At 50.7% G+C, this 15,352-nt stretch overlaps 1 protein-coding gene across 1 annotated transcript in view; it reads left to right on the forward strand.

Annotated features, from left to right (window-relative positions):
• The first annotated feature begins 1,978 nt into the window (after positions 1-1,978).
• The window catches only part of UBE2G2 (ubiquitin conjugating enzyme E2 G2), a 127,799-nt gene continuing 114,425 nt past the window's right edge, over positions 1,979-15,352 (forward strand). Inside the window, exon 1 of the mRNA XM_032772468.2 lies at positions 1,979-1,982. The gene's annotated coding sequence lies outside the window, so the exon portion shown is untranslated. The remainder of the gene's footprint in view (positions 1,983-15,352) is intronic.

The raw sequence follows: 15,352 nt of genomic DNA on the forward strand, positions 1-15,352 counted from the left end.
GGCTGGACCCCCTCTAGAGACAACGGGAGGATTCAGCAGCAGGAACTGCTGACCTGATCCCTTCACCAGGGCTGCCATCTTATGGCTTCAGCATTTATCGCTGGGGTGACTTGGGGAAAGGTCTCAACCTCCCCCATCCCACTTCACTGCTGCCAGAATCCCTCCTGCCCCCCTCCCTGCCCTACCTGGGTGGGGATGGAGGTAGGGGTAGAAGAGAGGGTTCTACAAACTTGAGCGGTGTCCCCAGGTTGGTTGGAGGTGAACATTGGGTGTCAGGGGCACTGAGGGGGCGGTGGCAGGAGCTAACCATAGGAGGAGGGTGGTTGGCACTGGAGGTCACTACAGAAGACAACAAGCCTCCATTCTGGGGATCAGGAGGGTGAATCCACCACTCAGACACGAGCAGCTGCTGGGTGGAAATGGTGCTGGTTCCAGGTGCCCTTAATCCTCCCTGATTCCTGGGCAGTGTCTCAGTCTCTGACATGTTCTTGTTCCCCTGCAGCTGGAGGATGTCACAGCCAAGGTGATGTGCCAGCTCCGCATCATCTGGCACTTGCACCAGGTGCCCGAGGTGCTGCAAGGGCTGCGCCTCTTCTGATGCCCTTAAAGGTTCCCTCCCATGTTTAGCAACTCCCGCTCCCTGCTGCAGGTACTGCTCTGTCTCACTGTAAATGTGGGGCTAGTGGAAGGGGAAAGGGAGGCCCTTGTCACTGACAGAAACTCTCTCCCCTCTCTGTGGACCAGGGTCCTTCCCACTGACCCCAAACTTCCTTCATCTGGGGCATGAGCTCTTCCCCTCACTCCCATACCCCTCCCCTTTTTCCTTGCTCTGACCCCCATCCCATTTCCCATGCTCCTAGGCAGAGATCTCACTGCCCCATATGGCGCAGAAGGACCTTTGTGTCAGGGCTACAGACTGCCTGCCCAACTGAAGCTCAGGAAGCTCCACATTTGAGGAGGTGAGGATGGGACAGAGGCTCAGGGCCTGCTTCACTTCCTGCCATTTATTCTTCCTTTGGCCCTTCTATGGGCTCTCCGAGGGTAGCATGAATAGGAATCTCCTCCTCACTTGTCTTTTAGGCCCTGGGATGTGTGACAGCCTCCCAAATGGGTGCAGTCAGAAGCTGAGCCACCTCAGGGAGCAGTGGGGACAGGTCACCTTGTCCTATGAAACCAAGCAGTGCTAGTTCTCAAAGAGGCTGAGAAGGAAGACCCCCCTCCCTCATGGAGGTAAGAGCCATTTACTTCTTTGGGCATATGGGTCTCATGGGGGAGAAATGGGATCCCTGCTGCATAACCTGGTTGGGAGTTTCCCCCATCCCTGGGACAGAGACATCTCCATCAATGTGCCACTCTTGTTTTTTTCCTATCAAGAGGCTCCCCAGAGATGTCCTCAAACCTGTTCTCCTGGGTGCATTTCTGGAAGGAGGCTCCCATCCCTCAGTCTCCAACTCCATCATGCAGTCTCATTCACATAATATCTCCGCTCTCCAGCTCCACTTTCCGCAGCAGGACAAACGAACCTTCAGCTCCTGGAGCCCTGACTCTGACCTCCTTCTAATCAGTAATGGGGTTTCACCTCCCCTTCAACAAGCCTGTCAGCCTCTGAATGATGAATGTCAGATTCACCAGAACCAGCAAAACTCCAATTGCAGCCAGTTGAGCCTTTGTTAACTTAGCCCCATATGGGTGGCAGCAGCTGCAGATCCTGGAGTCCCTATGGTAGGGTTACCAACATCCAAATTTTCCTGGACATGTCCGGCTTTTTGGTTTTTAAATAGCCGTCTGGGAGGAATCTGTAAAAATCTAAAAAGGTCCAGGATTTCCCTCCCAGTGCAGAGCACGGTGCAGCTGACACAGTGGCTGGGCCAGATTGAGCTGCTCGTATCCGGGCCTCCAGCAGCCAGAGACACTCCCCTCCACCCCGCAGCCTCAGCGCACTGCGCCGATAGCGCTCTGGGGGGAAGGGGCTGCGCGCTCCGTGGGGGAGTGCAGCACTGTGTCTGGCTCCACACACCAAACACACTGCTCTGAGCAGCATGGTAAGGGGGCCGGGGGGTTGAAGAAGGGACAAGGGGTCCCAAGGGACAGTCATGGGACAGGGAGCAGGGGGGCTTGGATGGGTCAGGGGTTCTGGGGTAGCCTGTCAGGGGGCAGGGGTGTGGAGAGGGGGCAGGGCAGTCAAGGGACAGGGAGCAGGTGGGGTTAGATGGATTAGGAGTTCTGGGGGGGCAGTCAGGGGACAGGGAGCATTTGGATAGGTGTGGGAGACCTGGGCCTCTGTTAGGGGCAGGGGTGTGGATAGGGTTTGCGGCAGTCAGGGGACAGGTAGGGGTTGGAGTTCTAGGGTGGCAGTTAGGGTGGGGGGTCTAAGAAGGGGTCATTCAGGAGCAAGGAGAAGGGAGGCTTAGATAGAAGGTCTGGTCCTGGGGGGCAGTTAGGAGCAGGGGTCCTGGGAGGGGGTGATCAGGGGACAAAGAGCAGGGGGTTGGATGGGGCTGAGGTTCAGGAGGGCTGTCAGGGGCAAGGAGCAGGTGGGGTTAGATGGGTCGCGGGTTCTGGGGGGGCAGTCAGGGGACTGGGAGCGGTTGGATAGGTGTGGGAGACCCGGGGGTCTGTCAGGGGTGGGGGTATGGTAGAGGTCAAAGCAGTCAGGGGACAGGTAGGGGGTGGAGTTCTAGGGGAGCAGTTAGGGTGGTGGGGTCTAAAGAGAGGGACAAAGAGAAGGGAAGCTTAGATGGGGGTGGGGTCCCAGGGGGCAGAAAGAAGCAGGGGTCCTGGAGGAGGCAATCAGGGGACAAGGAGCAGCGGGGGGTTGGATGGGTTGGAGGTTCTGTGGGGGGCAGTCAGAGGGCGGGAAGTGGGAGGGTGTGCATAGGGAGCAGGGCTACCATTCCCCTCCATGGAGTGTCCTCTTTTTTGAAAGTTCAAATATGGTAACCCTACCCTATGGGCCAAGCCTCTACTCCTGACAGTTCAGGCTATCCTCCTCCTGGCTGCTTGGCCTGCCTGCCGAGACAGAGGACTCAGGTATTTCCATCAGGCTGCTCAGCTGCAAATCCAGCCATCCAAAGAAGTGAAGAATGGAAGTGAAAGAGCAAAGCTGGACCATCCGCTGAGCTCCTGCAATCAAGTGAGCAGAGCGTGGGAGAGAAGAGGGAAAGCTCGAAGGTGGCTGGTGGCTGTAGGGAGCCAGGGGAAGAGAAATAAATAGTGAATGATGAATCCTACGGGCTTTGTCTTGTGTGATGAAGGGTTTCAGATGGGTCTATTTACAATCACATTAAACTTTAAAATAGCTGGGTATGACTGAAGGGCAGGTCTATAAAGGTAAAAGGTCACTCACTCTAGGAGCTTCAAGTCTCAGATTCTGTCACCATTGCCTGCTTCCACCAGCTGATCTCAACCCAACACATCCCTCAGGTGGGAGCAGTGGGGAGCTCTTTTCCTCTTTTTCTGGATTAGCCGCCAGAATAGGGACAGGATACATGTGGCCAAGGAACTAGAGAGGCATGGGGGTCACTTGCAGAGTTGCCTGTTAATGCAGCTCTTATGGGGGAGCATGGTAGGGTACTGTGCAGTCAGGGGCACCATTTCAAATGTTGGTAGTGGCGGGGAGGGTAATTTAACCATGATTCCAGGGGCTCCTTAGGCACCTGAAAACTCTAGTGTTTTGGCAGATAACTTAGCAGTTAGCTGACAGGAGCCCTGCATCTAATTCCTTTATAAAAGAAAGAAAATTAAATAAATATTAGACCCACTGAGCTCTAATACGTGGTCTGACATCTTGTGCAAAATCACTTTAGGGACACTGGTTAAAATGTTAATGTCTATTCTTACTTGGTTACTAACTCTGCAGAGAGAGAGACCCTGCCAGGACTCCTGGGTTCTACCCCAGCTCTAGGAGGGGAGTGGGGTCTAGTGGGTTACAGTGGGGGGCAGATACAGCTCAGTTATATATAAGAACATCAGAATGGCCATAGTGGGTCGGCTCGGTGGTCCATATAGTCCAGTATCCTGTCTTCAAATGGTACCAATAAGTCTCTGTTTCCTGGCCTGGAAGTTGAGGCTGCATTAGGGGAGGGAGCTTCCCCCTGGGGTTTAAAGCTGATACCTGCCTCTTCTGATTCCTCCTTACCGAAAGCTTCTGATGCCTTCATTGCTGTGTTTCTGCTGCTGGGGATAGATCAGCCCAAGGAGCAGGGCCGGTGCAAGGATATTTTGTGCCCTAGGCAAAACTTCCACCTTGCCCCCCGCCCCTCCTGTAACATCGTTTCATTGAGGGGCAAATCCCAACAAGCCTTTATAAACACCAGGGGCCAGCCTGCCCAGGGGCCTGCCATGCCCAGGGGCTGCTCCCCAGACCAGGTTCCCCCCTCCCTGCCCCCTGAACTCCCCTGGAGGCCGCACAGCCCCCCCATGAGCTCTTCCCACCCCACCCCAGCGGCCCCCGCCCTGAGTCCACTCACTGGCTTTGCCAGACTTGGACCCCTGCTGCAGCTCAGCGGGGAGGAGCCGCCTTCTGGAGGCACTGGAGAGCCAGAGAGTCCCACTTATAGATTCATAGACTCTAGGACTGGAAGGGATCTTGAGAGGTCATTGCGTCGTCCCCTGCCTTCATGGCAAGACCAAATACTGTCTAGACCATCCCTGATAGACATTTATCTAACCTACTCTTAAATATCTCCAGAGATGGAGATTCCACAACCTCCCTAGGCAATTTATTCCAATGTTCCTGACAATTAGGAACTTTTTCCTAATGTCCAACCTAAACCTCCCTTGCTGCAGTTTAAGCCCATTGCTTCTTGTTCTATCCTTAGAGGCTAAGATGAGCAAGTTTTCTCCCACCTCCTTATGGCACCCTTTTAGATACCTGAAAACTGCTATCATGTCCCCTCTCAGTCTTCTCTTTTCCAAACTAAACAAACCCAATTCTTTCAGCCTTCCTTCATAGGTCACATTCTCAAGACCTTTAATCATTCTTGTTGCTCTTCTCTGGACCCTCTCCAATTTCTCCACATCTTTCTTGAAGTGCAGTGCCCAGAACTGGACACAACACTCCAGCTGAGGCCTGACCAGCGCAGAGTAGAATGGAGGAATGACTTCTCCTGTCTTGCTCACAACACACCTATTAATGCATCCCAGAATCACGTTTGCTTTTTTTGCAACAGCATCACACTGTTGACACACTGTTGACTTGCTTGCGGGGGTGTTGAGACCCAGCCATGGAGGAGCCAGCGCAGCGCAGGGGGGCAGCAGCCCTGCAAAGGCAGCGGCGGCACTGCTAGTGGGAAGCAGCCATGCCCTCGCCCCTCCTGCCCAGTCTACGGCCCAGTGCCCCCCCTCCTGGGGGCTCCTGCAGCAGATGCATGTGGGCAGAGGCCCCCGTGCATCCCCCCAATTCCCCTCTTGCCACACTCGGGCTCTGCTGCTCCTGGGAGTGTGAGCTGCCACTACCGCTGCCCCTCCTGGAGCAGGCTCATGGCCCTGCACCCCAGTGGTGGCTCACATGCCCAGGAGCTTCAGAGCCCAAGTCCGGCAAGTGGAGAGCTGGGGGGTGCATGGGGGCCGGCACCCGCATGCATCTGCTGTAGCCTGCAGGAGCCCCTGGAGGGGGCACCAGGCCACAGCCTGGGCAGGAGGGGAGGGGGGTGTGGCTGCTCCCCACTAGTGGTGTCACCACTTTTGCAGGCTCCTGCCCCCCTGCGCTGCGCCGGCTCCTCCATGGCTGGGGCTCGCTGCCCCCGCAAGCCGACGCTCTGGCTCTCCCGAGCCTCTGGAAGGCGGATCTTCCCTGCCGAGCCAGGGCACCGCTTTCTGGCACCCCCAGGGCTGTCCTTAGGATTTATGGGGTCCTATGCAGTATTATTAAACTGGTGCCCCTATGCCCCTTGGCAGCCTGAGTTTGCAGTTGGGGTGGGGGAGAGGCGGGGGCAAGCAGAGGGACAAGGCAGAAAGAATAACAAGACGCCTGGCCTGCCTCATGGTGGCAGAGAGTCACAGTTCCCCACAGAGACTCCTGCACCCTCTCCCTCACGCAGAATAGACATGCAGAAGGTACCTAATTAAAAGCATTAAACTTGAGAATAAAAAATGTCAGTCACAGATTTTTTGATATGCCCTGAAATTTGTCAGACATTTATTTGCAAAAATTTTGCAGTAAGGGTGAGTCAGCTGGCTTGCTGAATACAACATTAAATATTGTGGAATACATGATGCAGCTCTTCTCTGTTTTACATTTTCTTAATCAGTATTTCTAAGCTTATTTTATATTTTAAATGTACTCTTAAGCCTTCAGAAAGTAATCATTCCATATTACTACATATTTAACTCACATTATTTTAAATTAATCAGTCACAGAGGTTTAGTGTGTTCATAACAATGTTCATTGCTTTTAGAAAAAGGGAACACTAATTTACTGTGTGTGATCTCCATAACAATACACATGTTTATGAAATTCCACCAACTTCAAAAAATATGTTTCCAAAGATTTTAGGCATAACAAATGATTTTATATCTTACTAAGGTACTGATCTTGCTTAAAACTAGTTCATCAGATAGTCAGAAGTAAAGAAAGGGAAACTCTTTGTGCAGCTACCTGGATGCAAAGGGCTGTTGTCCCTTTAAGGGCTCTCTTGGGTAGGGTGACCAGATGTCCCAATTTTATAGGGACAGTCCCGATTTTTGGGTCTTTTTCTTCTTTAGGCTCCTATTACCCCTGTGGTAAATATCTGTCTCAAATCTGGACCTTAGCGTCCAAAATCTGGGTGTTTACTATGGACTCCCCCAAGCTTTCTACCAGCTTGGATCTTATTTCGCTGCCACCAGACAGGAATACAGCGCCTGCCTCGCTCTGGTCCCCCCAGACTTTCCCTGGAAAAACCCCCCAAGACCCAGAGCCCCTGGGTCTCCCTATCTCATCCCCCAGCTTCCCTCCCTTTCCCTGGGTTAGCCAGAGTGATGCCCTATTATGCTTCTTGAATACAAACCAGCGAGGATAATTTACCTCCCCCTGGGCTATGCATTCAGACCTAGTCAGCTAACACAAAGAGATTCCCCCCTCCCTTCTTCCCGTAGCTGTAACTAGAGAAAAGACCTCAAGCAAGTCTTAAAAAAGAAAACTTTATATAAAAAAGAAAGAACATACATATAAACTAAACACTGCATTAAGAGAATCAATACAGGGATATGGCTTATAAGAAAATAGGAATAAACAGTCTGATTTAAAAGATAGCCAATTTAAATCAGTCCAGCAAAATCAACACACATGTAAATACAACACAAAGCATATAACAGCCTATTGCCTTGTGGCCTTTGTACTCACACTTTGGTAGACGAAAGTTATAAAGAAAGATTGGAGTTAGAAGGAAAGCTGTTTCACTCCCTAGCCGGGAGAAACAAAAGACCCAGAGTCCCCAATTCCCGCCCCTGACTTTTAAAAAATCCAGTTTTCTGATTGGTCCTCTGGTCAGGTGTTTGGTTCCCCCTTTACAGGTAAAGAAAATTTAACCCTTACCTATCTACTTATGACAACCCTCCATCCCCATCTTGATTTTTCACACTTGCTGTCTGGTCACCCTACTCGTGCCGGGGGAGGGGGGAGCGGTGAAGGGAGAAATGGATGGACAGAAAGGACAGGAAGACTTAGGAAATAACTTTTTTTACTATAGTAATTAAAAATTGTATTTTAGATAAGGGTGGTCTTTTGAAGAATTTATTTAAAAAAACATATGTCTGAAGATCCAAGCATTTAAGGCTAAAGATGATTGTGCATCTAAAAATCTATGCAAGGATTTTTTAGAGATGTGATTTTTTAATCTTCACCAACTCACTAAGGAAATATTTTTAAAGCACATTTTAAGCTAAGATCCTGTAGACTGACATGTTCTGAGTAAAAGGCGAAAGATTTATACGAAATGAAGAAAAACCATATTACAGTCATGCATACCTGTTTTTGTCAGTACATTCAGAAACTGACAGTAGATACCTGGAAGTTGGCAAATGCCTGTTAAATGTCTTCATCTTTGAATGGCTCTTTAACAGTTTCGGTGTTGTGCTAATAGGTCTGGCAGACTGGAGGCTTTGTCTCTTTTAGCTACTAGATCCCCTTCCCAGGAAGGCTTGGAGCCTGTAGGAAGGGTCAGAACAGGGATAGGAAAAGCAGGTGGGTGGACACTAAGACCCAGTGGTGCTCCAAATGTTCAGGTGTCCTACCCAGCTGCCTATGCCTGAGGACAGCCCTGGGTGCTCTCAACCACTTGGTGCCCTAGGCCACTGCCTAGTTTGCCTAGTGGTTGCTGTCCCTGCCAAGCAGGAGGAACTGAAGCTTCTGCAAACAAATGAGAAACCAGTGAAGTGATTCCTTTTAAACAGTGAAGAACTGCAGTGACATCTCTGCTCAGTCTCAGGTGCCCAGGACAGAGGCAGCTCCCTGGGATCCAGGACTGTCCCAGCCAGAACAGGGTTGTTGGAAAGTGAGAGAAATGGTTCCAGCGTCCCCCGGGGCTGAGCTCTGACCTCTATGACCTGGAGGTCCGCTTCTACCCGACCCCTGATAGCTCATCTCTATAGCTCCTGAAAGCTCCTCCCCCTCCCTGCAGCACCAGGGATGGGCAGGGGAGGGGGGAAGAACCCTTGGGGGCTGGAGGAGGAGCAGAGGGGCCCTGGGGCGCTGATGTGGGGCTGCAGGGGCAGAACTAAGGGAGGGGCTGGGGGCAGAAGTGATGTGAGGGTTGAGGAGTAGAATTAATAGCCAGGCTGGGGACAGGCAGATGTGGGGGTGGCAGGGACACAGAATTAATTAGGATTTGCGGAGAAGCTGGAGCGTCCCCAGGAGCAGGGAGCCTGGGAGAGGGAGATCCAGAAACTGGAGAGCGTGACCTACAAGTCATGAGAGAAGGGACGCTATAGTGGGAAGTGGTTAGAGGGTGTGGAGAGTCAAGTACAGGGCAGGTTTAACCAAAACGGGGGAAAGAAATGAAAGTACAAAAGAGAAAAAATAAAGTAAAACCAGTGTAAAGACAGAAGCCTGGAGAAAGTGGTGGGAAACTCAAATGAAGAGTGAAGGCAAAATCGTCCTCAGAGGGGAAATGCTCTGGGGCAGGCAGCAAAAGCGGAAGGGACAAACTCAAGGGAGAGAACTGGGAACCTGGAGTGGAATGATCTGTGATAGGGAATAGAGAAGAGTTGGGGAGACGCAAAGAAATAAACACACGGGAAAGGAGTGCTAGAGAAAATGATGTGTAAAACTAGATGAAATTCAAGAAAAGGAAGGCGAGAGAACATGAGATCGAGATCTATAAAATATTTCTGAAAGTGGGAGACTGTAACATTAATTCAGCCCCATAGATCAGGGCCAGTATTTCCACTTTGGTACCTTTCAGAACAACACTTTTCAAATTTGTGGATGTTTTTACCATGTATTCTGGTTATGAAGATTCCTTCTTAGCTCCTTTTAACCTGTCATTTACTTAAGGTAAATAAACAAGACACGTTTTATATGTCTCGTTTCTCTTTAATTTTCCAGCTGTGATTTTTGAAGGGGACATGTGTTGACATAAGTGATTTTGGGGGTGGAGGGGAGGTAATCCCAATACCAATGAGGACCTCTGTATATGTCATTATGATGATAGCAACATATTACAGTAAGATCCAGGCTATCGAGCCTGCACTCTGGGTCATGTGTTTTATATAAACATACACATCAGGAATTGTTCAAGAGGAGAGAGCTGGTTGCATCACTTTACGTCTCAATTCCCAAACCTGTCAGCGCGTGGCAGATGTTCGCAGTTTGGAACAGCAGGATTTTATGGCACATCGCCCCACAATCAACAGATTATAACAGTTTTAACTATCATGTGAAATGAACTATTAAAAAAAGAAAACTTAAATATAGATCAAGTAGAACCACTCAGTCCCCACTCCCACAGCGGCAGGGTTTGTAGCATGGCCTCTCCAGTCCCCAGCACACATCCCCACCACTTGAACTTCAGGAGGAATTGCCATTGTTTCTGAGGCCAAACACCAGAGTGGGACTTGACACACACTGTGCCAGCAGGTCCGCAAATGCTTACTAGACAGATTAGAATATTAGAGATCACAACTCTGGTGCTTTCTTCCTGGCTCCATTGTGCAGTAGTGTGTCTGGTGAAGACTGCTGACGGGAGTGAATTTTCCTGTGCGCATAAAAAAATCACCTCCGCAAGAGGCGGTAGCTATGTCGGTGGGAGAAGCTTTCATGTGGGGGTCAGGGGGGAGAGCCCAGGGCTGGGGCAGTAGGAGGGTGTGGGGGGGAGCCCAGGGCTGGGGTGAGGTCAACCATAGTACCTCCCCGCGCCGCAGCCATAGTGTGTATGGTAACACCCATTGTTTCATGTTGTGCGTGTATGTGTGTATATATATAGAGATATCTATTTTCTTCTGCCTTGGCTACACTGGTGCTTTCTTGCCCCGGGGGTGTGAAAAAAACATCCCTCTGAGCGCTGCAAGATACAGCGCTGTAAAGCGCCAGTGTAAACAGTGCCGCAGCGCTGGAAGCACGGCTCTCAGCGCTGCTAGCTAAACCCCATCAGGATGTGGAGTACCTGCAGCGCTGGGAGAGCTCTTTCCCAGCGCTGGCGCTACGACCACACTCGCACTTCAAAGCGCTGCCGTGGCAGCTTTTTGAAGTTTCAAGTGTAGCCATACCCTTACTGTATTTTCCACTGCATGCATCCGATGAAGTGGGTTTTAGCCCACGAAAGCTTATGCTCAAATAAATTTGTTAGTCTCTAAGGTGCCACGAATACTCCTGTTCTTATAACCACACTAACAACCCTTTATTACGCCTGCCCCAGTAACACAAATACTGGGGATCCCACAGCAGCCAATTCGACCATTTGGGCAGGCAGTCCATCACGCTAGGCAGGGTGGGTATGCCCTGCAGACGAGATCAGTGCTGAAGTCCTTTTCCACAGCTCACCCTCAGATGTCAGGGGAGAGCCCATTCTGGCTGCTCACACCAGCGCAATCACAGCACACTGCAACCAGCCCTCAGCTCAGCCCGCGCAAGTTCAAGAGAGGGGGCGGGAAGCGATCCGGCCGGGGAGGACTTGGGCTTGGGCACTGTGGGCGACGGGGTGCTCAGGGGCTGGCAGGCAGCGGGTGCTGGGGCTTGTGGGGGATTATTTGACGTGGGGCTCAGAAGGTATCGAGCCCGAAGAGGCGGGAGGTGGCCGGGCGCATGTGGCGCAGCAAGGTATCGAGCCCGAAAGTCGGAGGTGCCTCACGCGGCTGATGCAGGCGAATTCGTGTGTCTGCGCGGAGCGTATAGGGGAGCGGAAAGATCTACACAGTGCGGAGACCTAGGCGAAGGCAAGTGCGCTGCATCAAAACTCGTGGCCAGAGAAGGTTGGGCACGAAGGAACCCAGACCGCGCGAAGAGTCCGGGGGCGCGTGGGAGGCGGGCCGCGGGGGGCGCTCCTCGAACCGCGTCGGGTCACGTGCGGAATCGTTCCCCGCAGAGGGGCTGTGTCGGGTCGAGGAGCCGCCTGCGCGCGCTCCCCGCTAGCAAAAGCCGGTCCGCGGCGGGCTTGCGGAAGGTCCCCGCTGGGGCGGACGAGGTGGCTGCGAGCGCCCGCGACTATGGTCGGCAGCGGCTCTCTCTCTCCTAGCGCCCGGCCCCCTGTAGTCTAACTGCCGACCCGCGGGGCAATGGCCCGACAGCGCCTCCCCCGATCGCTGCGTCCCGAGGAGTAAGCCTCGGGCCCGCCCGGCCTGCCCATGTGCACACAGCCCTCGGCCGTCTCCCCCCCTTCCTTACCCAGCCGCCCGCGTACTCAACTGCCACCTCCCCCTCCGCGCACCCACGCCAACAGCTCTGCCCCAATCAGCAGACCCACTTCGGGTGACACGCAATCCCGGACCCCAATTCCGCCATCCCCCCTCCCACGCACAGCCCGCCCATACAGCAGCCCAACGTCGCCCCCCCATACCTCCCTCCCGCCCCGCGCCCTCACCTCCCCCCCTACGCAGCTTCCATCAGCTGTCGAGCACTTAAGCTGACACCAATTCCCACAGCCTGACCCGTAACAGGCCACGGGGTGTCGCCCCCCATGCCCGCACCTCCCCACCCACGCCACAGCCGGCCCTCCATAATCCCCGACCGCTCCCACCCCCGCCACCAGCCTGCCTCAGTATCCCCTGTCCTTGTCCCTCCCCTCCCACGCACACAGCCTGACCCGCTACAGCCCTACGGGTGTCTGCCCCCCCTCATATGCCCGCACCCCCAACCCCCCCCCCACGCCACAGCCTGCCCCACACAGCCCACGGGTGTCTGCCCCCATGCCCCCCCGCCCCTCCCCGGTATCCTGCCTCGCACCTCCCTCCCCACGCCACAGCCTGACCCACACAGCCCACGGGTGTCTGCCCCCCATATCCTCCCGGTGTCCTGCCTCGCCCCTCCCTCACCACGCCACAGCCTGTCCCACACAGTCCTCGGGTGTCTGCCCCCCCCAATGCCCCGCACCGCCCCCCCACGTCACAGCCTGCCCCACACAACCCTCAGTGTCCCGGCCCCGTCTCTTCTGTCCCTGGTACCCTGCCCCCACCCCGGCCTCACACTTCCTCCCCGGTGTCCATGCCCTCCCTCCTGCCCTGCGACTGCTGTTATTGACAACTCGCGTTAGCCTCTAGCCGAGAGAAGGCAATTGGTAGATTCCCCTGGAGCCGGTGGAGTTGCGAGTCTAGGTTTTACTGCTACTTGCTTACTTGTTTGAACACAGCAACTTGACTAGCGTCTGGTCTTCGTTAAGCTTTTCCCTACTGCCAGCTAACACAGAGGAAGAACGCCCCTCTTTCTCACCCTGAAGACAAGGCCTTGCGATAGGGGGTCTCGGTATTTAGTCTTCTAAACACAGTGGGCCATGTTGCAGCCTTGCTTTATCAAAGATTGGAGTGTGCTAATCAGGGAAGTCATTAAAATATGGTTAGGCAGCATGTAATCTTAAAACTAGAACTGTGTCAGCTGATGTCTGTCTTGGAAGTAGATCTCCATTGTGGTAGTGGCTTTAACGTCTATCTGTTAATTTCTGGAAGATGTGCATTGAATTTGAACGTTACTGTGGTGAATCACAAATACCTGAAGAAAGTTAGTAGCTACACACAGACTATATTTTCTGATAGTACTTGCCTTGTTTGTAGCCCCTCTAGTAAGACTCACTGAATTGATTTAGCAGTCTTTCTGGTGAAATAGGTTTCATTTTGTGATATTTACTTGTGACTATAAAAGGAACATTGAAGACTTAGCTTTTTTATATATTTAAAGACTTAGTAATGCTACAACAAAACTTCTGTTTTCTACTTATTGCGATAGAAGGCTTTTGAATCTGTCAGTTTACAATTTTAAGCTTAATTGTCTTGGCTCTTGTCTTTTTTCCTGTTCTGCTAACAAGAGTTTGTAGAACACCAATTTAAAATCACACCGTTGTGTGAAAACTTGTTTATCTGCTAGTGTTAAAAGTAACACCTAACAAGACTAAGGAGAGAGATTAGAGAAGACAGCACTCTGAAACTGACCCAACATACTATTTCTCCTGTGTTTTTAAGTCTTTCAGCACTGGAAACACGATCATAGAACCACAAAAGATACCATGGCAACTGAAGGGGGTGCCTGAAACTATTTCTAACTCCTGACTTAAAATTGGGTAGATTTTAAGTTGATGGTGTGGTGTCCCTCTAATTAAAAATATACTACTTACCCACATGCACCACCTCTTTGAAAATAAGAAAGCTACATAGTTCTTTGAACTGCAATCAATTCATGGTGTAGGCAGTTTGTTTTTGTCTACTGTACTGATAGTCTAAGTTACAGAACATGTTGAAGTTCTCCTGTAGTTTTGTTACGAATTTTCCGTGGAGGGATGTCAGTTACTGAATTATCTGACTTGGTGGGCAAGGGAACAAATAAAGCAAGGACAGTGTGTTGCTATGTATTTTATTAGTTTTGATAACTTAGTTTTTAACTTTTCACTGTATTGATAAGATTGTATCTCTGAAATTATGAAGTAATAGCTTACTGCTTAGTAATAGCTGACTGCTATAAAGGGGGCTCCTGCTTCAGGCTTTGAGAGGTGGCTTGTTCATGTGTGAAAGGTCCAGAGAAGTCTGAACAGGCTACCTGAATTCTTTGCCAGAGTGTGGTATTACAAATGGATGAAATGCATCTCTTAAACATGATGGATGGTGAGAAATATTTGAGGTTCATGCATTTGTTTTTCACTTGATGTAACTGCCTTCATCCCAAGACAGTGTTTCCACCCTCTTCCTCCTAGTTAACAGATTTCAAAATCTTAGGGTGGAGGTTTTGGGTCTTGTGATCAGATTTTCACAAACTGTAAAAGGTTTCCAAAAAGCTGTGTATTCCTTGGACATACTTTACAATTACAGACCAACAAGGCAGCTTCCCCACACCAGACAAAAGGAGAAGCTTGTGAGAAGAGTTTTGAAGTGTGCCCTAATGTCATGTGACTTTTGACTAAAGTGAGGAATGAATGTAAAGATTTACAGCCCATCACAGAAAACACTCTGACACTGCCCAATAGTTCCCTCTTTTCTTGAGAGGACTCCAACTTGAGTGCTTTGACTGCAGGTGCCATAACAAGACACAAGGAGAAAGGTATCTCACATAGGAAGGTTGCAAGCCATTTAAGATTCTTGGTCAAAACTGTTAGGATATAGATATTCAGGCCTGTCTGCAAAGGCCTATCCTTTAAGAATTTAGATGTATTCTTATCACTTAGCTAGTTATAGAGGTATAAAAGAGAGAATCAAAATCACTGTCTGTGTAATGGCCTTCTCTTACTGTGACAGGCTAAGGCCTTCAGCTAAGATGTAGTTAGGCAGCCATAAGCTGGGAAGTGTATGGTCACATCCTCACATTCCAAACTAGTCACATTGAAATAAGATGCTATTGGGCTATTAGGAATACAATCCTGTCCTAATATTCCTATCACCTCCAGAGGAAGGGTAGAGTCTAGAAGATGTAAAAGGAAACTTAGTTTAATAGCATCCTGTCTGGCAAGAACTCACGTATCAATAGACACAGCTGGAAAACCCTTATGTCTGTATAGATGTAGTTGTGAAATCCTCACTTTTATATGTTTATTTGCATGGTCTCTTTCTGGTTCTGTAATTGTTTCTGTCTGCTATATAATTAATTTTGTTGAGTGTAAACCAATGAAGGTGATGGAATATAATTGGTTAAATAACCATATTACAATATGTTAGGATTGGTTAGTTAAATTTCAGTAAAACGATTGGTTAAGGAATAGCTAAGCAAAACTCAGGTTTTACTATATAGTCTACAGTCAATCAG

The sequence above is a fragment of the Chelonoidis abingdonii genome, chromosome 8 (assembly GCF_003597395.2).
Source record: "Chelonoidis abingdonii isolate Lonesome George chromosome 8, CheloAbing_2.0, whole genome shotgun sequence".
Classification (NCBI taxonomy): Eukaryota; Metazoa; Chordata; order Testudines; family Testudinidae; genus Chelonoidis; species Chelonoidis abingdonii.